The sequence below is a fragment of the Microcaecilia unicolor genome, chromosome 2, assembly GCF_901765095.1.
Source record: "Microcaecilia unicolor chromosome 2, aMicUni1.1, whole genome shotgun sequence".
Taxonomy (NCBI): domain Eukaryota; kingdom Metazoa; phylum Chordata; class Amphibia; order Gymnophiona; family Siphonopidae; genus Microcaecilia; species Microcaecilia unicolor.
The window spans coordinates 488887254-488911036 of NC_044032.1; the positions used below are offsets into that span (position 1 = coordinate 488887254).

Here is a 23783-nt window from a genome sequence, read left to right on the forward strand (position 1 = left end):
GCATTCGTTTTGATCATGGTTAAGATTCAAAGAACACTTGGAATGACTGTAGAAAACCTGGATCTTTCTATTGCATTTCAGGCAAAGTCTAAGGTCCCAATCTCAGCAACATAATTTTTTTTTTTTAAGAAAATAAAGAAAAAAACAATGTTGAAGAAAACTACTATTTAGAAAAAAAATTCCACAGGAGAGCTTTATTTTGTGTCTGTTCCACAGAGCAGAACATAACTATGGAACTCAAGAACACTGTATACAGGAAGGGCCATGAATGCTCACATCTCCGAGCTGAAGTTCTGAGCTGTGGGAAAGCAGTTCCATCCCTGCACCATCAGATATCATTCATTTGAATGCTGGACTCCATACTGCTTATTGATTGAAAATAACATAAAACCAAACATCAAAATATATTTAATCATTTGATTAAAATCTATTGATACTGACAAGAATGCAGGTACATTTAAATAAAAGGATGGCACTATTCTAAGGCAACAGGTATTGGCATCTTTCACCTAAAGAGGCCATACATACAGCAAACTATGCTGTTCACTCACTAGGTTTTACTGCACACAGCAACAATTAAAGCTATATTTCAGTCATTATTTATTTATTTAAAAATTTCTATGCCCCCTACAACTAAGCGGCGGATAATTAAATTATACACAAATAAAACTCTTCTTACATCAATCAGGAAACAAAAAGGTCAGCCCCATGCTTTCACAAAAAGGTGTGTCTTTGACAGTTTACGAAACCGCACTATACTGTTGCACAATCTTAAAGTGCCAGAAGAGCATTCCAAACCTGTGGTCCAGCAACAGAAAAAGCTATGTTCCGAGTACAAGTGTATTTCACAGAAAGTAGATCTCCAGTTGCCAACAACATTACATTCTCAGACCGCAAGGCCCTTGAAGGCCGATAAACAGAGAGATCATCTTTAAGGTACCATGGAACAGAATCTGAAGAATCAAATATGCAATCATATATAATACTCTAAACTGAATAAGTAAACAGTGCAATGACCAAAGTACAGGAAAAACATGCTCAAACAGAGATGTTCCAACCACCAATCGTGTGGCAGCATTTTGGATTGTCTGCAATGCCTGTACCTTGGATTTAGTAATACCAAGATAAAGTGCATTGCAGAAATCAATCCAAGAAATTATCATACTCTGCACTACAGACCTAGTGCCACATTTAGATAACATTGGTTTTAACCTAGTCAACAAGTGAAGCTAAAAAAAAATCAGAACAAACCACAGGCAAAGTCTGATCTTGCATGGACAATTGGGAATCTAAAATCACTCCCAAAATTCACATCTTACTCTTCACCACTAATTCATTCCCACTAGCTTCACTGACTGGCATTACAACAAATCTTCATCTTTCCCAAGAAACATCAATTCTGACGTATTCAAATTTAAAACAAGCCTATTAAAATGCATTCATTCTCCAACAATTCTCATACACTGATCCAATTTATCATGTAACCCAGTAAGGCCTCCTTATACAGAAAACTAAAATTGCACATCATCTGCATAGATCCTATACTCAACCTGCAAATCCCTAAAAGCCCCTCCCAGAGAAGACATAAATGTTAAACAACAACGTTGAGAGAGCAGATCACTGCGGAACGCCTGTAGACATTGATAACACATTAGAGGTTTGTCCCCTTCAAAGGGCTTGCAAAAAGCTCCCCTTCAAAAAGGAGGAAAACCAATTCCACATATCCCCACCTATCCCAATCTTTTTTTTAACTTAACAGTAGATCCACATCCATCATGTCAAAAGCTGCTGACACGTCCAGGGAAACAAAAGGTTAAGTCTCATCATTTCCAAAGATGACAACAACAAAGTCTCTACACTATGCCCCATTCTAAAACCATACTGATGAACATCTAAACATCTAACACCATCCACAAATTCAACAGAGTGCCTTAAAACCACTTTCTCTATCACTTTCAGAACAGCAAGAACAGGGCCGCCGAGAGACTGGGCCAGGCCCGGGACAAGACCGCCCCTGGGCCCCCCCCCCAAAGTTGTCGCCGCTGCTGCCGCTCCCCCCTCCACCCGACCCCCTCCATCCACCACCGGGCTGGGCCCCTGCATTGAAATCACAGCGCCTCTCACCTCCGTGTGAAAGTGCTGCAGGCAGCAGCAGATCGCCTCCCTTTGGGCGTCCTTCCCTCCCTGTGTCACGCCCTCGCAGAAGTTACGTCAGAAGAGGGCAGGAAGGAGGCCCGAAGGGAGACGATCTGCTGCTGTCTGCTGCGCTTTCACACAGAGGTGAGAGTTGCTATGATTTCAATGCAGGGGGCCCAGCCCGGTGGCAGATGGTCGACGACGGAGGGCGGGTGGGACCAGTGGCGTACCTAGCACCTGGGGCCTATCATTTTTTAACACCCCCCTCCTCTATATGAAAAAATTATTTTTAATAATAATCCACGAGTCACACAACAAGGGTGTACCTAGGAAAAGGCAGCATCTTAAACATGGCAGTGAGTGCTTTCACACAGAACACAGATACATCCTCACCAAGGATAGAATAAGTAAACACAAACTAAAAATAGAAATATGTAGACAAAAATTAAACTGAACTCCCAATAAGTCAGATTCTGCATACAATGCAACGCCACAGAAACAGTGATGCATGTCCCCTAGTACTGTGCAATATAAAGATAGCAGATGTAAATTTGAAAAAAAACTGACAAATACCAATCACCGCTTTACAAATTAACAAACAGAAATAAAACAAAAAATGGAAAATAAGATGATACCATTTTATTGGACTAAAATACATTTTTCAATTAGCTTTCAGAGGCCAAAACCTCCTTCCTCAGGTCAGTATGTTATGGTATCCTGTCTTGAGCTGAGGATGCGGTTTTGGTCTCTGAAAGTTAGTCAAAAATGTATTAAAATTAGTCTAATAGAAAGATCACCTTATTTTCATTTTGTATTTATCACCACAACTACAATACTACTTTATCCTAAAGCAAAAAAATAAAATAATAATAATCTTTTTTCTACCTTTGTCGTCTCTGGTTTCTACTTTCCTCACCTTCTCTTCACTCTCTCGCTTCCATCCAGCATCTGCTTCCTCCCTTCCATCCAGTCTGCCCTTTCTCTGCCCCTTCCATCCACTGTTGCACTCTCTTCCATTCTGTGTCTGCCCTCCTTTCCCCCTTTCCATTGGTGTCTGCCCGCTTTCTCTGCACCTTCCATCCAGCATGTGCCCCCTCTGTCCTTTTTTACATGATGCATTCCAACATCTCCCCCTCTCTCCATCTTTATCTTTCCTCTCCCCGTCACCATCCATCTTCTGCTTTCCAGTACCTCTTATTTTACTTTTCTCCTTCCCCTATGGCCTGGTATCACTTTCCCTTCTTCTTCCCCCTTCCTCTGAGGTCTGGCATCACTCTCTGCCTCTCCACTCCCTCTTCCTCTTCGGTCTAGCATTGCTTTTCCTCCTCTGTCCACCCTCCTTTTCCCTTCCCTTGAGGTCTGGGCCGGCTTTGCTCTCCCTTCTCTCTCCACCCCTTCTTCCCCTTCGGACTGGCATCACCATGTGACTGATCTTCTTCCTCTCTCCACCCCCTTTTCCCTTTCCCTGGGTCTGGCTGACATTGCTTTTCCACCTCAGCTCTCTACTACTACTACTTATTTCTATAGAGCCACCAGAGGTACGCAGCGCTTCACAACTGAACATAAAGAGACAGTCCATGCTCAAGAGAGCTTACAATCTAATTTGGACAGACAGGACAAATAAGGGATAAGGGGCAGAATACATATTCTATATTTAAGTCAGTAGGCAATTGTTTTCTTAATTTTCAAGCTTGTGTGTATACCTATCAGAAAAACATGAGGGACAAGTCATATCTACAGCTGAGTTGTCTACATTGAGAGGGCCTTTTATAAACTGAAGGGAGAATCAAACTGTCAATCTGATGCTTTGAATGGCAAAACAGCAGAAAAAGCTTCAATTTCTTCCTCAGACATTGAATTTGAATGCACATCAACAAACTTAGCACCAGCTCACTCCTTTCAATATACGCATGGCTGTGATCATAAACGAGCTAAATTAATGCATAACTTCAAAACAAACAAAAACAAAAAAATCAAATTTGTAACAAATCTCCAAGACATTATTGCATTTCCCTCCTCTGAAATCTCATGCAATACCTTGGTAGGCATACGAACAGGTCCTTTCACTTTTAGATTCTTTTCCTTGGTTCCTCGGATCAGATCAGCACAAACCTTCTCAAGGGACTTCACATTGCGACTTGTCAGGGTGATTCTAATCGGATGGATGGCAACCTCTTGATCTACAGGTACTCTGCCAGGGTCTTTAAATGCCATGGCCAAGAAGCAGCTTCCTGACCGACTTATTCGTCGACGGGGATCGGAAAGTCCGGAGCGAACGAACAGCGGTGAGTCAGGAAAAGAGCAAGCAGCCTCTTAGGCCTTTACTTTACTCTCTCCACCCCCTACCCTGCACTGCAGGCCTCCTCCAAGCTTTCCAGACCCACTAGCATGCAGCATCAGCGAAGCTCTGTCTTTGGCCAGCCCCGAAAGTCTCCTCTGTATAACGTCCCGCCTATGCGGGAAGCTGTACAAAGAAAGCTTCCGGGGCAGGCTAAAGGCAGCGCTTCGCTGATGCTGCATGCTAGTGGGTCTGGAAAGCTTGGAGGAGGCCTGCAGAGCGGGGTAGGGGGTGGAGAGAGTAAAGTAAAGCGATACATTGCACTAATTGGAGGGGAGGGTGGCGCTGGGACGGAACCCCCATTTTAGCAGCAGGAGCACCACCACCACGACCGCCCCGCCCTCGGTACGCCACTTGATGGGACTGCGGCGCCGGGCCCCCTTGGAGGCCCGGGCCCAGGGAATTTTGTCCCCCCTGTTCCCCCCTCTCGGCAGCCCTGAGCAAGAACCATTGAAATTGGCCTATAATTGCTTAATACTGAAATGTCCAAAGGCTTCACTGTATAAAATTTACACTTATCAGGGACATTACCTGAGGACAATGATTTATTCACAATCAGTGACATTACTAGAGATACAACAGGAGCTAAAATCCTGATGACAACTGTAGAATACGGATGAAACAAAGATTTTGTTGGGGTTACAGAAGACAACACCCACCACCACCTGTTCTATGACCAACCGGAACTCTACCCAAACTGCACCAGACTCCTCATCGTCATTCAATCCACTAACAGTCTTATATTCTAACAGCTTATCCCAAGTTTCCAATTTTTGTGCTAAATAATTTGCATAAGAGTTTGCACCTGGACCTCCACTAGCAGAATCACACACATGACCCTGCACCAATTGCTTTACTGTATTAAACATTTCTTTAGGCTTATTCAAAGCAATTTGAATCTTTGTTCTATAACACCTATTCCTCTCCTCCTCACAAAACCACAAATAGTCTACTGTAACTTAGTTTCATGTTATAATTTACAACAAATAAAATGAACTATACAACTGAATCACGAAAAGCCAGGCCAGAAGGGACAGAGTTGAGTGGCAGGGGGAAGAGAGGTTCTTTATGGGAAAGCATGCAGAGTACATTTCCTGAAACAATTTCCAACCAATGTGTGTATATTATATTGTAAAGAGGGGGGGTCCGCTTCCTCCTCTTGGGTGGAGCCTGCAGGGCTCCCAGGGTTCCAGGAGAGAATGCTGCTGATACTGGGACTCAGGGCCAAAGTATTTTATTATCAAGGCAATTTCATACCAAAAATCATAACATATTCCTCAAAACAAAAGGAACAGCCCTGTTAATATACAGTAGTCTTCAAAACAAAAAGGTACAGTCCTCATAAGATAATCTTCAAAAGAAAAAAAAAGGTACAGTCCAGGTCCCAAAATCCCTCAGCAAACGCTCAGCTCCTCTGGACCTCAGGTCTTCTATTAGGGCATTAGCTTACCCTTCCCCCTCTTTCAGAAGGGTTTACTAAGAGTTCAGCACACTTCCAATATAGCACAACAGTTCAGAACAAATCTTCATGGACAGTCTTTGCACATCAAACCAAAACCACAAATCAACTGCCTTTTCACAGCACAGAGGGAACCCTGTAAGGAGCAGGGTTGGCAGTTTCTCCCACCTCTCAGCATCACGCCTGGTGTGGCCTCCTCCACTGCCTTCAGGTGCTGGGCAAGGCAACCTTTGAATTCTCCCACTCCATGGTAGCTGGCTCCTCTCCCTTAGGCAGCTCCAGTGGAGGCTACTTCCTTCCTCCACATACTCCATGGAATCTCTCCCTCCATTCGTCTCCCCTCTCTCCTGGTGACTGAGAGCCTCCAGGAAATCTGCTCTGCCCTTCTCACAGCTGGGGGGAATTATATACTGATGGCGAAGACAGGGAAACTGAGCTTCATCCTTCCCTCTCCCTCTAGTGGGGAAGGGAGTAACAGGCTTACCCTGCCTTGAGTCATTACTCTCCCTGCTGGGGCTGGGAATCCATTCCATTTTTTTAGGACTATTCTCTTCTCTCATTCTTGCAAGGACTTCTGGGACCCGTAGTTCTGGGCTCAACTGCTTCACTGGGGAGTCTCTGGGGCTTGCCTTGTTATATATATATATATATATATATATATATATATATATACATATACATACACACACACACCCCCCCCCCCCCCCTGTGTTTGTGATTAGAAGTGGAAGGGGAGCTGCAGTTTAAAAAAAGCAATTCAGTAACCACTGTTTCAATGTAGCTATGTGTATGCTGCAGCGGGGGGGACTGATCTGACCCACTTTCAAACTTGGTGCATCTCCATGCCAAATTTGGTATCATTCTGTTAAATGTTCAGAAAGTTATTTTGCCCACAATAGACATTTTCAACTACTAATGCATATTTCTTTCTAACACTTCCATTGGGCTGGAAATAATTTTTTAAAATAAAATAAATTCACAGCTGTTTGTGAGGAGGGAAAGAGATCAGTTTTTGCACATTGTGATCTCAAGTTCTCTTGACCAGAGTAAATGCTTGGAAACATATGGTCAAGACTGGCCTTTTATGCTGGTAAATTACAGTCCACTATGGACAAAGTACCTGTATATAATATGTACACCGTTTTGGTGATACGATAGAAGGGCAGATGTATTTTAATTGAACATAAGAACATAAGTGTTGCCATACTGGGACAGACCAAAAGATCCATCAAGCCCAGTAACCTCAGCAAGGATCTAAATAAATTTTAAAAAAAAAGCAGCAGGAGGCAGGGTGGTGACTTTTTTTAAATCCTGAGGCTGATCGGAAGATAAAAAGTCTGCTCCTTAGACTTTGTTAAATACTGAAAGCTATTGAAGCAGTGTACAAACAGGTACAGTAGGCACTGTCCTGTCCCTGGAGAGCTCACAGCACAAGTCTGTACCTGAGAAAATTAAAATGTAAATTTTTGGTGCTATTATTGTTTTGTTTTGAACCTATAAACAGGGATTAGGCAGATATATATATCAAATGCCATGACCCATTCTTATTTTTTTTTTTTTTTTTTACAGTTTGTCTCTCATAAGAGAAAGAACTCTGTAGGTTTTTCCATTATTTCTAAACACATATAGACTAAACTGGAAATTTATCTGCCACAGCAAAAACGATATGCAAGATCTTCATTACTAAAAGACTAAAATAATGCTGTGAACTTATTAATTAGTCCAAAAACATTGCTACTATATAAAACTGACTCAGAAAATCTCCTAAACTGGTGATTAATAATTTGATTACAGTCATACAGACTCCTGCATACTAAGAAAATTTCTCAGTGCCCAGGTGCAATACAGAGTGCTTGAGCAGATTTACAATTCTCTTTGGTTCACAGTAGCTGGTACTATGACATCCAAAGGCCACTTCACTTCTCCTTCAGCTCCACTTCATTTTTTGCCCTTTTTGAATTTGTGATTATTTTAAAATTTTATTTACCTATTTTTTTTGCTAACAGCTATTTTTCAACAAATTTGTTTACTTCATGCTTTTATTCAAACACCTCAGCCATGGCTGCACGACAATGGAAAACGTCCCACCATATTATTCAAATGGAATTGATCTTGCTGTTAACTGTAATGTATTTCTATCAAGGAAGAAGTCATCTACAAAACACATCAGTTAAGTTTTCCTGTTTGTGTGCAGAATAAAAAGTTAACGGAATATGGCAAAAAGAAATTGCTATTTATTCAAGTACAGTCTTCACTTGGAGCTTACTGAAGTGGAGTGGAGGAGTGGCCTAGTGGTTAGGGTGGTGGACTTTGGTCCTGGGGAACTGAGGCAGGGCCGTGCCGATGCGGTAAGCGAGGTAAGCGCCGCAGGGGGGCGCCGCCGCGGTGCTTACCCTCGCCTCGCGCCGCCAAGGCCTTTAAATCTTTTACCTCGGTCGCAGCAGCGTCAGTGAAAGCGCTGCCGACCAATGGCGAAGCAAGGGCGGGGCGGTGGGGGCAGTCCGCCCCGGGTGTCATCAGAAAGGGGGGTGCCGCTGCTCCCGCTGCTCTTCTTCCTGGCACCCCCCCCCCCCCCCGCACCAGCCCTTTAAAAATAAATTGCCGACGCGAATAGCGAGCGCAGCACCTCGTGTGCAAGTAAAAGAAGTGGATCCGATCATCTCATTGGGCCTTCCCTCACTGTCCCGCCCTCCTCTGATGCAACTTCCTATTTCCTCTAGGGCGGGACAGTGAAGGAAGGCCCAATGAGATGATCGGATCCGCTTCTTTTACTTGCACACGAGGTGCTGCGCTCCCTATTGCGTCGGCAATTTCTTTTTAAAGACCGGGTGGCAGGGAGAAGACGAGGCAGGGTGAGGGTGGGGGGCAGATGGGGTGAAGGTGGGGGGCACTTGGATAGCAGAAGGGACTGGGTGGGAGACAGATGGGGTGAGGGTGGGGGGCACTTGGATAGCAGAAGGGACTGGGTGGGAGCCAGATGGGGTGAGGGGGACTCGGATGGGCAGAAGGGACTGGGTGAGAGACAGATGGGGTGAGGGTGGGGGGCACTTGGATAGCAGAAGGGACTGGGTGGGAGCCAGATGGGGTGAGGGGGACTCGGATGGGCAGAAGGGACATGGAGCTGGAACTGGGGTCTGAAAAGTGAGCAGGAGGGAGAATGGGGTCATGCCTGGGGCAGGGGTGGATGGGAGAATCAATGGATCTGGAACTAGGGGCAGCCGCAGGTGGGAACTGGGAGCCGAAAAGAGGGGGCAGTGAGAGAGGGGGATAGATCCTGGATGGAATGGGGAGTGAGAGGGAGGGCAGACCCTAAATGGATGGGAGGGGGAAAGAGAGAGGGCAAATGGTGAATCGAAGGAGCAGAGAGAAAGGGCAGACAGTGGATAGAAGGGAGTGAAAGAGCAGACAGTGGATGGAAGGGGCAGAGATAGAGGGCAAATGCTAGAGGGAAAGGAGAGAGAGGGCAGATGGTGGATGGAAGGGGGAGAGAGAGATGGCAGACTGGGGCAGATGGTGAATGGAAGGGGCAGAAATAGAGGGCAGATGTGGATGGAAGGGACATTAACGAGGGCAGACACTGGATGGCAGAGAGAGAGCGAAGACAGATGCTGGATGGAAGGAAGACGGTGAAAGGAAGATGAGGAAAGCAGAAACCAAAGACAACAAACTGTAAATATATATTTTTATTATTTTGCTTTAGGATATAGTATTTTAGCTGTGTTAATAAATGTTTATAAATAGAACATGTAAATAAGGTAATCTTTTTATTGGACTAATTTTAATACATTTTGACTTAACTTTCAGAGAACAAAACCCCCTTCCTCAGATCAGGATAGGATACTGTAACAGCACTATACTGTATTGACCTGAGGAAGGAGATTTTGGCCTCTGGAAGCTAAATGTATTAGTCCAATAAAATGGTATTATTTTATTTTCTGTATTTGTTTTATTTCTATTTGTTAATTTGTAAAGTGGTGATTCATTTTTGTTAGTTTTTTTCAAATTTACATCTGCTGTCTTTATATTTTGCAGAGTACTAGGAGACATTTTCTGTTTCTGTGGTGTTGCATTGTATGCAGAGTCTGGCATCGGGGGTTCAGTTTAATTTTTGTCTAAATAGAAAGTTTATGATTACTTATTCTATAGTGGATTAGGGTGTATCTGTGTTTGTGAAAAAGACATGGCTTTCAGTTGGCTGTCAGGTTCTCAGGTTCAGAGCCCGCGGGGCCGGGCTCTGGAGCAAACGTGAGCCCTTGGGCTGCTGACGAGGAGCGACAGCAGCAGGCAAAACCCACCAACCAACGCTGGGCAAGCACACCGGCACCGGCAGGGACTGCAGGCACCGCCCAGCGAGCCGGAACACATGGACTGGAATCCCCTGGACTGGAGGACACAGAACTGGAACACTGGACTGCAATCCCCCGGACTGGAACACACACCGGACCGGAACACACTGGACTGGAGCACACCAGACTGGAACACCCTGGACTGGTCCCCCGGACTGGAGGACACAGGACCGGAACACGGGACTGGAGCACACTGGACTGGTCCAACAGCTTCACCTGTACTTAGCTACTAAACCCCCCAAGAGTTGAGCTCCTGGGTTCGAGTAGCCGACAGGACTTACTGGATACCGGATGACATAGGGACCAGGACTGGAAACAGAAGTGCTCCTAAACCTAAACTGATCTACTTGCTCCCAAGCCCTAAACCAGCAGGAGTGTTCCTAACAGTAAACTGACAAAAGGACTTCCTAAGCCCTATACTAAACAGGAGCTCCTAAGCCCTGCTCAAGAAAGGGACTTCCTAAGCCCTAAACTAACAGAGCAGGGTACTAAATACAAAGCTAACACAGGTGCTACTAAGCACCAAGCTACAAGCAGAGCTTTACACTAATAAGCTAAACACAAAACTAACCAGCTACCTAAGCACTGCTCTAGCAAGCTAGATACAACTAACAAGGTGCTTCCTAAGCACTACTCTGGCAAGCAACCAGAAGAGCTCCTAGCACTAAAAGGGAAGACAGGGGAGCCACAAGAAAAAAAGCAGTGAAGCTAACACATAAGCCAAAAGTGATTCTAAATCACCAAACACCAACAGCAAAGACTGCAATGCTCCCAATAGCACAAACACCAGAAGTACTTCTAACAGCAAACTCTGCAGTGTTCCTAACAACACCAAACCCAGGAGTACTTCTAATAGCAACAGAGCTTCCAAAGCCCTACACATAGCAATGCTTCCAAAACCAAGAGGGAAAAGCAGGGGAACCAAAGGGAAAAGCAGGAAAGCTAAACACATAGACACCAGTGCACACTGCACTAACACTAACCTGGACCTTAGCAAAAGCAAGCAGGGACCCTAGACACAATGTCAGAAGTGCACACTGCACCACCCTACCTAAAGCAAACACAACTGTTGCAAAGGCCCTAAAGGAAACAACACCACTTCCTTATCAAGGCCCTCCCTGATGATGTCACACTCCCTAGACCTAGGCAAAAGCACACTGACCCAGAGAGGCCCAACCCACACTAATGCAAAACCGTGAAACACTTGAAGCCAGTACACCCAAAGAGAGTTAGAGCAACTCAGGCAACACACACACAGGTGCAGTAGTAAAGTAAAACAATTAACCCCATGCTGCTGGAAGCTGCCAGCACAGAGAGACAGAGCCAGCTCAGAAAGGACAGAGAAAAGAAACAGAAGCCAGCTAAGAAGCTGACCCCCAGGAAAGAGGTAAGTTTGAGAGGGGTTCAGACCCCAATCATAACATTGGCATTGACTGTGCAGGATCGACGATCTGTACTATTCTGTATGGTTTCGTTTTACAATAGGTGAATTGATGTTCTAGTGCTCACTGTAGTGCTTAAGATGCTTTCCTTTTCCTTGTGTGACTCGTAGAAACGACTGCTTATGGTATGGTAAAATTGCTCTATAGGTCGTGAGTGTTTTGTATTCTCGGTATGCCTAGTACTGGATATGGGGGGGGGGGGTGTTAAAAAAATGACCGGCCCCGGGTGTCAACTACCCTAGCTACGCCACTGCTGCCGACGTCTCCCTCCCTTGCACTCGTTGGTTCCCTCAGTGTCCCGCCTTCTTCTGACGTCAGAAGAAGGCGGACACTGAGGGAACCAAGAGCGCAAAGGGAAGGGAGACGTCGGCAGCGCTCTGCTTTCACTGACGCTGCTGCGACCGGAATTAAAAGATTTAAAGGCCCCAGGGCACGGAGGGAAGGGCAGAGAGGCATGGATGGGAGGGCAGAGAGGCATGGATGGGAGGGCAGAGAGGCATCGATGAGAGGGCAGGGCCCAGGGAGAGGACAAATTGCTGGAAGGGGAGGGGAGAGAGGATTGCTGGCTATGGATGGAGGAGGGAAGGGCAGAGAGGAACAAGGATGGACATGGGGGCCCAGGGAGAGGACAAATTGCTGGAAATGGAGGGGAGGGGAGAGAGGAGGATTGCTGGCTATGGATGGAGGAGGGAAGGGCAGAGAGGGACAAGGATGGACATGGGGGCCCAGGGAGAGGACAAATTGCTGGAAATGGAGAGGAGGGGAGAGAGGAGGATTGCTGGCTATGGATGGAGGAGGGAAGGGCAGAGAGGGACAAGAATGGACATGGATGGGAGGGCAGGACCCAGGGAGAGAGGAGAAATTGCTGGAAATGGATATAGAGCAAGAAATGAAGAAGAAAGGAGAAAAGTAAAGAAATAAATGGAAAGGAAGCCCTGGAAATGGAGTTAAGAGGACAGATAGCAGCAGAATCAGATACTGGACCAGCATGATTGAAAAAAAGAAAGTCACCAGACAACAAAGGTAGAAAAAATCATTTTATTTTCATTTTAGCATTTGGAATATGTCCACTTTGAGAATTTACATCTGCTATCTTATTTTGCAATGTATACCAATTTGTTTCTAAGAATATTGCTGACAATTCCTTTCAGTGTGGCAAGTGGTGAGCGATCATTTTCATGGGGGGGGGGGGGGGGCGTGATCATTTTCATGGGGGGGGGGGGGGCGCCAATTGATAGTCTGCAGGGTGGCGCCGAGACCCTAGGCACGGCCCTGAACTGAGGAACTGAGTTTGATTCCCACTTCAGGCACAGGCAGCTCCTTGTGACTCTGGGCAAGTCACTTAACCCTCCATTGCCCCATGTAAGCCGCATTGAGCCTGCCATGAGTGGGAAAGCGCGGGGTACAAATGTAACAAAAAAAATACAATTCAAAATACTTATTAAAGCAAGCTAAGACTCTCCAGAGTGCAAATATGCTGCGATATACTTGCAGAGGAAAAGACTTCATAGCTCTGCATTCAGGGGAGAGGTCTTATGAAAAAGCCATTATTTGCTGATGATGTGCTGCTCACTTTAGGGATTCCAAGTCGCTGCCAGGGGTGATGCACAATCTGGAGGATTATGGGAGGGTTTCAGATTTTAAAATAAAATTTGTTGAAGTCTGAACTGTTAAATCTATCTTTGGAGAGGGAAGACATTACTTGTATACAAGTCAGCTATCCATTTCATTGGACTTCTAAGTCCTTGAAATATCCTGGGGTCCAGCTGAAGGCCAAGAGGGAAGATCTTTATAGGGCTAATTACCCATTTTTGCTGCGTGTGCTTTGGGCACATTTAGATAAGTGGGAGCACCTTCACATTTCTTGGCTGGCTAGGGTTCATGTGGTCAAAATGATGGTGCTACCCAAGCTATTATATCTATTTGTAGCACGCCCTAAAGCCTTACCAGACACAGAACTGTACATTGTAGCGTATTTCAATATATCTGGAAACATAAACCGCCAAAGGTTCCGAGATGAGTGATGTTCCAATTTAAGGGGCAGGGCGGCATGGCAGTCCCAAATTTTAAATAGTATTATTTAGCGGCTCAACTGAAATATTTGGTAGCTTCGCAGAAAGATGTACATAAGGGTTGGGTTCAGATGGAACAGCATATGCTGGGGGCAAGGCCTTTAGCTTGGATTCCTTGGTTACCCATGGGAGACATATGGGCGATATGTAAGCAGGTTAGTCTCATTATAGACTTACCTTTAGGAATTTGGGTGCATACTAGGAAGCTTTTTTTTCATGGGAGGTCTTATTTCCAAGCTACTCCCATTAGGGTTGCAGAGGGATTTGCACTGGGTCAGTCTGATGCACATTATATCAGAAGGGCTGGTTTAGACTTGACAAAGTTGGGACATTTAGTTGACGAAGGAGGTGCGATACCCTTCTCTGAGCTGGAAGAGGAATATGGCTTGTCCATGGATGATTTCTATCAATATACGCCGACAAGCTCCGAGGGATCTCAGTCATGACACTACTTTACTGGAAGGGGCTATTTTAGTGAGCCTTACTCCAACAGGATGCACCACTTATCAAATATGTTTGGGGATGGGAGTAGGTACTAGGATGTGATTATACTAAACACGAGTGAGAGAGAATATTAAAAAGTTACTTAAAGTTTTGATGGCGAGTAATATGGTGGAAATGATTATAAAAATCATCTCACTCCAGATTGCTTGATTGCCATTTATTCATCTTCCTCTGCCCTATGCTGGTGCAATTGTGGCCTCTAGGGCACTTTTATCCATGTTTGGTGGGACTGAGCCCAAGCCTACCAATATTAGACCATGTTTTTTGGGTTACTTCAGGAAATTTTGGGAATACGGCTGCAGGCAAACATGGGTTGTGGCGTATTGCATATTAAATCTCCAGAGCTGCAGCGTAAATATTGAAAAATTGACTTTTAATATTATGACGGCTGGACATCTTGCTTTGGCAGCAGTCTAGAAACAACCATAGGTTTACATGCATTAACATCTGGTCTCTAAAGTGAACTTCCTATGCTGTATGAATAAGTTGATGGCACTACACAGGAATAGAATGCATTCATTTGCAAAGATCTGTGATCCATTCATTCAGTGGAGAACTGACATGGAACACTAATGCCAAGTGACTAGGATTTCCCTTGGACAAGCTGGGTGCTTTCTATATGGAGAGGAGTGGTTGGGGCTGTAGGGGGAGTAGATGGGTCTTACCTTGGGGTTTGGTCAGCATTGTACCAAACAATTATGGTATGACTTTAAAGGGTATTGGCAAGATGCTGTGTTATTTCCTTTGTTGTGTTTTGAGTTCAATAAAACCTTTATATAAATAAATAAATGGTCAGACCAGGGGACAGCTGACCAAGTGAAGGAATCAACCAAGTTGGAAGGATAAGTTGCAAGAAAATCTAAGGGGTGGCTCTTCTCATGAGAAGGGCCACCATTAAAAAAAAAAACAAATCAAAAGTGTGCAAAAAAAACTTTAAAGTTGATAACATTTAAGACACAACTATCCTCCAAATGCAAATTTAAATCTCCTAAGATAACTAGTCTGGAGAATAAACAAGTAGCCTGAGATATAATATCCAGCACTACAGGTTCAACCTTGGCCCAAGACCAGAGGGAAATATATAAGTAAAGTGCCAATAGTACTGTAACTAGACCAAGCAATAGAATCATCCTAAAGCTTACATAGCAAATTATACATCTGGAAATATACCTGAATTTACTAAAGATAAATTAAAAAAAAAAAAAAAACAACGTATAAAGCAAGGCTAGGCCTTCCCCCCTCTCACCCTATTTAGGAGAGTAAAATTCTATACCCTGGCAAACACAAATGAGTAACCAAGGGGCTATCTTGTTGAGTCAATCAGGTCTCAATAATAAACAGAAAGCCCAGGTAGCACAAAGTTAAAAGATCTTGCTATAAAAGGACCTTATTATTCACATATCTAGCATTAATATAAACTTTAGGAATTGGAATGAAATTATAGTTAACTACACAGGAAAAATTCTTGTTTACCGATATAAGAATGGTTCCTATAAATCAGTAAAAGCTTGTGATTTCCCAATAATCGAAAAAATTTTCTTCCCAATACTGTTAGAAGGTCTCCTTCTACTTATAAATACATCTATACCACATGGACAAACAATAGTACATTCCAATAAATGTCTGCCACAATAGTAAGGCACAAGCCTATGTTTTGTCTTACGCATAGTAGTGACCCAAACAGGAATATGTGAACTATATTATTTTATTTTTGTTACATTTGTACCCCGTGCTTTCCCACTCATGGCAGGCTCAATGCGGCTTGCATATTGTATACAGGTACTTATTTGTACCTGGGGCAATAGAGGGGTAAGTGACTTGCCCTGAAGTGGGAATCGAACTCAGTTCACCAGGACCAAAGTCCACCACCCTAACCACTAGGCCACTCCTCCAAGTGTCCATTAAAAATTTCCAGGAGGGTTAAACAAAAAATAATACCCAATGCACAATGATTTTACAGTTAAGACCAGTCAAGTAAAACAAGGCACAGTCCAATCGTCAATCCTCAAATGTTCTCCAAGTAATGCGTTAAAAGCATAATCCAATATTGTAACACTCCAAATTCAGCTTTACCTGCCCATACCGCTGCTCAAACCACTGTGCAAAGGCACGCATCATTGGCTTGTGCCTTAAGCTGTGCAACAAGCGGAAGCTTGCCGCTAGGCGCTGCGATATAAAGTCCTGCCATGTCTGACATCAGGGGATGGTGGGTGGAGCAAGCTCCCACGCCCAGTTCAGGATATCAAGAAAGCAGATGGAATAGCAATCCAGAGCGTCCTGAGTGTTAGCAGCAAGTGCAGGGCAAACAGCGAGATATGTTATTATTGTAATCCCCTAGAACTGTGGACCACTTGTTTCTCTACTTCCAAGGAACTCTCTGAAATCAAGCAAAGCAGAATGCATGGGGGAGGGGTGCTGTAAAATTATACTTCATTTCAAAAACGTATCTACTGTGACAGAATGATACCAAAGAAGCCGGATTTTAACATGTTGACTATCAAATTCCCAGTAGGCCAAATTTTAGTAGGCAAAACATTCCATATCCAAGGCAAATAGCAAGAGAGTACCTTTCGTGTATGGAATAATCCAATGGTTCCAAGAGATGGAATATTCAAAATAGAAGTTTTGGATGACCTCAGTTCCTGAGCTGGAATATAACACATCTCCTATCCTGAAAAAGGACTTGTTTTTAAACAATACTTTATGGTCACATCTGTTCCAAGCCCATTGTTCAATGGCTCATTTTACCTATCATAGTGTGCCAGCATCTGTGGGATATGTAAGAGGAGGACTTGAGTTGAATCAGAACAACAGCCCAATATGATAAAAAAAAATAATCTTACTTGATTATTCCTAACTTGGAACAGTTCTCTTCAGAAGATGGACCCTAATAATTAAACTGTTTATTAAATTAATTTAAGCAATTTTCTGCTTGTAGTGTTACTTTAAGATTTTAGTCATGAACAATCTGTTATGCCCAGGACGTCAACTTAAATTATTGTATTCATTAAACAACTTTCACAGTTGCTTTATACAGATTTTAACACAGTTGACTTGATGGTTAGAAGTCACATGTGTGCAAATTAGAGATAATACAAATGTTTAATTTATGCCACAATATGTTTAGCAAGTGATGGGTGCTTGCTGAATTGTTGTATCATATTACTGTACCTGGAGGGCAGCATTAGTAAAGCAAACAGCTCCACATCAAAAAGCTGAAGCAACATAGAGGTTTTTGTTTTTTTGTTTTTTTAATTGGCTATCCTGCAGTCATATTCATCTGCACGAATTCAACAAAAATGCAACACCATCCAAAGTTTGAAGTTAAAGATTCTAGAGGCAAATGACGCAAAAAACATGACTAGGTTTGACAACGTGACAATTAAAGAAGCATCAATTTACTTTGAAAACAATAGTCACAAAATTTCCATGTCGCTGCATTATATCTACTGATTCAGTTACATATATGTTAAGTAGAGAAACTCAACCTTGAATGTTCAATAGGCTGATACGCTGATATTCTGCTGTGAGTAATTGCATGACACCGCTCTTTGACTAAGTTGTGCATTTCCTTTTTTCTTCTTTATTCCTTGTTTCTTGCCCGATAAAAATTGTAGTCTAAAAATATTTGGATTTCATGATTTGTAATATTTGATAATTTACATTTCCTTTTTTCTGACATTTATGTTGTATGACTAAATGTATTATAAAATTCAATAAAAATAAAATAAAAGAGAAAACAATAATCATGCCTGTAATACAATAGTTTTATCAAAATAGAATCTCAACCTAAAGACTCATTAGGGATATCACATTTTTGTAAAAGTCCAGTGAATGTCCTACCAACGTAGCTCCAAGAGGGTAGACTCAGGAATAACATCAGACAATATTTTGGAAAAATGTGTATCGGAGCATCCAAGGGAGCTGGTGAAGGCAAAAATATTAACAGACTTTAAATAAGATAGATAAATCCTAGTTGTAATAAAGACAGAAGTAAGGGATTACCTGGAGTCTATAGAAATTGTCTCTATGTCCAGTGTACAGTGCTGCGTATGTCTAGTAGCACTATAAAAATGATAAGTAGTAGTCTATAGCATTGCACCAGGAAGATGACTGGACAGAATAGAAGGGCTTTAGAGTCCTTTCCTACTATCATAATCTGATTTTGCTGTCGACACTGCAAAGTTATTCAAAGTTGTTTAAATCACAAGAGGCTTGTGAGAAATCGCAAGACAACTTTATGAGACTGGGAGACTGGGCATCCAAACAGCAGATGAATTTAATGTGAGCAAGTGCAAAGTGATTCATGTAGGGAGGAGTAATCCAAACTATAGCAACATGATGCAGGGTACCACTTTAGAAGTCACCACCCAGGAGAAGGATCTAGATATTGTTGATACATAAAAAATCCTCTGCTCGATGCACAGTGGCAGCCAATATATCAAATAGAGCGGATCTTTTACTAAGCCTCGGTAGCGTTTTTAGCTTGTGGTAGAAATCAGCTGGCAGTAAACACCGAAACGCCCGTAGGAATATAACAGGCCTCTCTGCTTTTACCACCAGCCAATTCCTATCGTGAGTTTAAAACATTACTGCGGCTTAGTAAAAGACCCACAAAATGTTGGGCATTATTAGGAATGGAAAACAAAACATAGAATATCATAATGCCTTTATATCACTCCATGGTGTGATCACACCCCAAATATTGCATACAATTCTGGCCACTGTATCTCAAAAAAGATATAGCTGAACTATAAAAGGTAAAGAGAAGGGTGACAAAAACGGTAAAGGAATGACTCCCCTATCATGAAAGGCTAAAGAAATGGTCACGTATTTACTCTTTCCAAAAGTACAAGGACTAGAGGACATGCAATGAAGTTATTAAGTATGGCAATACTTATGTAGGAAAAATAATGGAGTCATTGTTGAAGGAAAGGATAACTTTCTAGAAGCCAACGGGTTACAGGACCCGAGGCAGCATGGCTGTAGCAAAGGAAAATCCTGCCAAACGAATCTTATTGACTTCTTTAACTGGGTGAACAAAGATCTGGTTGAAGGACACGTTTTATATGTTATCTATTTGGATTTCAGGAAAGCCTTGAATAAGCTGAAATGGCTGAACTTAGGACCCAAAGTGATGAACTAAATAGGAAACTGGTTGACCGAGAGGTGACAGAGGGTGGTGGTAAATGGAATCTGCTCAGAGGAAATGAAGGTGAGTAATAGAGTGCTGGGGCCGATTCTGTCTAATATATTTGTGAGAGACATTGCTGAAGGACTAGAAGGAAAAGCTTGCCTTTTTGCAGATGACATGAAGCTAGCCAAATAGAATGGATACCCTGTAGGGAGCAGAAACCATGAGAAGGCATCTCCAAATGTTACTACTACTACTACTTATCATTTCTAAAGCGCTACTAGACGTACGTAGCGCTGTACATTTGAACATGAAGAGACAGTCTCTGCTCGACAGAGCTTACAATCTAATTAGGACAAACAGGCCGTCTTCAAATCTAAACTAAAAGCCCACTTTTTGACGGCCAGAGATGGAGCTTGACGTAGTGGCTCAGGAAGTCTATTCCAGGCATATGGTGCAGCAAGGTAAAAAGAATGGAGTCTGGAGTTAGCAGTGGAGGAGAAGGGTGTAGATAAGAGAGATTTACCCAGTGAACGGAGCTCCCGGGGAGGAATGTAGGGAGACATGAGAGTGCAGAGGTACTGAGGAGCTGCAGAGTGAATGCACTAATAGGTCAATAAGAGGAGTTTGAACTGTATGCGGAAACGGATAGGAAGCCAGTGAAGTGACTTGAGGAGAGGGCTAATATGAGCATAACGACACTGGCGGAATATTAGTCATGCAGCAGAATTTTGAACAGATTAAAAAGGAGAGAGATGGCTAAGTGGGAGACCTGTGAGAAGCAAGTTGCAATAGTCTACGCGAGAGGTGATAAAAGTGTGGATGAGGGTTCTGGTAGTGTGCTCAGAAAGGAAAGGGCGAATTTTGCTGATATTATAGAGAAAGAAACGACAGGTTTTAGCAGTCTGCTGAATATGTGCAGAGAAGGAGAGGAAGGATTCGAAGATGACCCCAAGGTTACGAGCTGATGAGACAGTAAGGATGAGAGTGTTATCCACAGAAATAGAGAATGGGGGAAGAGGAGAGGTTGGTTTAGGGGGAAAGATAAGAAGCTCAGTCTTGGTCATGTTTAGTTTCAGATGGTGCTGAGACATCCAGGCAGCAATGTCAGATAGGCAGGCTGATACTTTGGCCTGGATTTCGGCTGAGATTTCTGGTGTGGAGAGGTAGATCTGGGAGTCATCAGCGTAAAGATGATACTGAAAACCATGGGATGAGATCAGAGTACCAAGGGAAGAAGTATAGATGGAGAAAAGAAAAGATCCCAGGACAGATCCCTGAGGTACACCAACTGACAGTGGGATACAAGTAGAGGAGGATCCACTAGAGTATACACTAAAGGTACGCTGGGAGAGATAAGAAGAAAACCAGGAAAGAACAGAGCCCTGAAATCCAAGTAAGGACAGCATATCAAGGAGTAGGCTGTGATCAACAGTGTCAAAAGCAAAAGATAGATTAAGAAGGATGAGGATAGAATAGAGACCTTTGGATCTGGCCAGGAACAGATCATTGGAGACTTTAGCAAGCGCTGTTTCAGTTGAATGAAGGGGGCGAAAGCCAGATTGAAGTGGGTCAAGAATAGCTTGAGATGAAAGAAAGTCAAGGCAACGGTGGTGAAAAACATGCTCAAGTATCTTGGATAGGAAAGGGAGGAGGGAGATGGGGCGATAGTTGGAAGGACAGGTAGGGTCCAATGAAGGTTTTTTAAGGAGTGGTGTGACTACTGCATATTTGAAGGCATCAGGGTCAGTTGCAGTGGACAGTGAAAGATTGAGGATATGACAGATAAAAAGGATGACAGTAGGAGAGATGGTGTTAAGTAGATGGGTGGGAATAGGATCAGAGGAACAGGTAGTTAGTTTCAAGGAGGAAAGAAGATGTGTAGTGATTTCAGAAAAGGAAGAAAAGGAGGCAGGGGTTGGAGGGTTGAGAGAATGGACTAAGGGAAGGAGAGGTGGAGGTGACCTGGTTGAGAATTCAAGTTTAATCTTGTGAACCTTATCATGAAAGAACTCAGCCAGAGCCTGGGGGGAAAGAATGTTAAAAGAATAGTCAAATGTCTGGCAGTTAAAATTCAATTATATACTATTCAAGTGTATCTTTTAATGTGCTGTTTCTAATTTTAATTATATGCAATATCAACCAGAAACCTTGTAATTATATTACTAAATATTAATAAATATCTAATATAATAAAACGCACCGTGAACGTTCTGTGAAGCCGGAAGTCTGAAGCCTTGAAGCCTGAAGCCCTGAAGCCTGAAGCCGGAAGCTTGAAGCCGGAAGTCTGAAGCCTTGAAGCCTGAAGCCCTGAAGCCTTGAAGCCTTGAAGCCATCTGACGTCACTCCCAGGCTGAGGCTGAAGGGTTCGGGGATTCGTGGTGTGAAGCCTTCAAGCCAGCCAGCCGTCTCTGCCCCGCCCTCGCGACAAAACAAACAAATCCGGAAGCGAAACGTCAGGGAAGGAGGCGGCGCTCCCGACGTCTAGCCTTCCCTTCGCTGTGTTCCGCCTTCAAAACAAGGCGGAACACAGCGAAGGGAAAGCTAGACGTCGGGAGCGCCGCCTCCTTCCCTGACGCTTCGCTGCACGAACCGCCACGGAGGTAAAGTTAAAAAGAATTAAAAAAAAAAAAAAGGAAGCATGGATGCGAAGGGGTGGGGGGGCATGGATGCGAGGCATGGGTGCGAAGGGGGGGGCATGGATGCGAAGGGGGGGGGGGAAGAAGAGGGCGGGCCAGGCTGGGACATGGGAGAGAGCGTAGCATGGATGCGAGGGGGGGGGGGTCATGGAAGGGCGAGAGGGGACTTGCTGGAAAAGGATGAATGGAGGCGGCAGGGGACAGAGGAGCATGGATTACAGAGCAGGCCTCAGGCAGAGAGGGGAAATGCTGGATAGGGAAAAATGGAGGGGCCAGGTGACAGATGAGCATGGATGGGCATGGATTGGAAGGGCAGGACTCAGGGAGAGGGGAATTGCTGGATAGGGATGAATGGAGGGGACAGATGGGCATGGATGGATATGGATTACAGAGCAGGCCTCAGGCAGAGAGGGGAAATGCTGGATAGGGAAAAATGGAGGGGCCAGGTGACAGAGGAGCATGGATGGGCATGGATTGGAAGGGCAGGACTCAGGGAGAGGGGAATTGCTGCATAGGGATGAATGGAGGGGACAGATGGGCAATGGATGGATATGGATTGCAGGACAGGCCTCAGGCAGAGAGGGGACATGCTGGATAGGGAAAAATGGAGGGGCCAGGTGACAGAGGAGCATGGATGGGCATGGATTGGAAGGGCAGGACTCAGGGAGAGGGGAATTGCTGCATAGGGATGAATGGAGGGGACAGATGGGCATGGATGGATATGGATTGCAGGGCAGGCCTCAAGCAGAGAGGGGAAATGCTGGATAGGGATGAATGGAGGGGGCAGGTGACAGACAAACATGGATGGCCATGGATTGGGAGGGCAGGGCTCACGGACAGAGGGGAATTGCTGGAAAAGGATGAATGGAGGGGGCAGGGGACAGATGGCCATGGATTGGGAGGGCACGGCTCACACTCTCTCTCTCATATACAATGTCTTTCTCACTCTCACACACTCTGTCTCACACTGTATCACATTCACTCTCTATGTGCCACACAGTCACTCACACACTCGCTTGGTCTCATACACTCACTGAAACAGAGAATCTGTGTCTCACACACACTCTCTCTCTCGCCCATACACACACACTCTCACTCACACTGTGTCTCACATACACACTTGCACACACTCTCATTCTCACACACACACTCTCTCACAAACACACTCACACCCAGACTCACGCTCTCTCTCACACAATCACACTTTCACTCTGACTCTCAAACAGTCACTCTCACATACACTCTCCCAAACATACACACTCCGAGGAAAACCTTGCTAGCGCCCGTTTCATTTGTGTCAGAAACGGGCCTTTTTTACTAGTAGTGAATAGTGTTCAGATTGAGTGCATATGACTGATTAGACTCCATCTCCTCTATATTGCACTGTATTCCACCATCATTGCACTACAGACCACCTTCCTACCACTTTGGGGTTTTTTTTAAACCTATAGTGCAATAGTCTCAACACTATTATGTGTTACGATTCTGTTGGTATCTCTGCTAGTCAGACAGAGGAATACTTGGGACCACTCCTGATTGGTCCGTCAGGGGCTGGGCTGATGTCAGTCTGATCTACTTAAGCTCACCCCTTCCGTCAACCCCTGCTTTGGCATTTTCTCTGATTCTGTGGAGGAGTAGCCTAGTGGTTAGTGCAGCAGACTTTGATCCTGGTGAACTGGGTTCAATTCCCACTGCAGCTCCTTGTGACTGTGGG

The 23783-nt window shown here is 44.1% G+C and overlaps 1 protein-coding gene across 2 annotated transcripts in view; it reads right to left on the reverse strand.

Moving 5' to 3' along the window:
- ZFYVE28 (zinc finger FYVE-type containing 28) overlaps positions 1-23783 on the reverse strand; it is a 382583-nt gene that overhangs the window by 314055 nt on the left and 44745 nt on the right. The window lies entirely within an intron of this gene.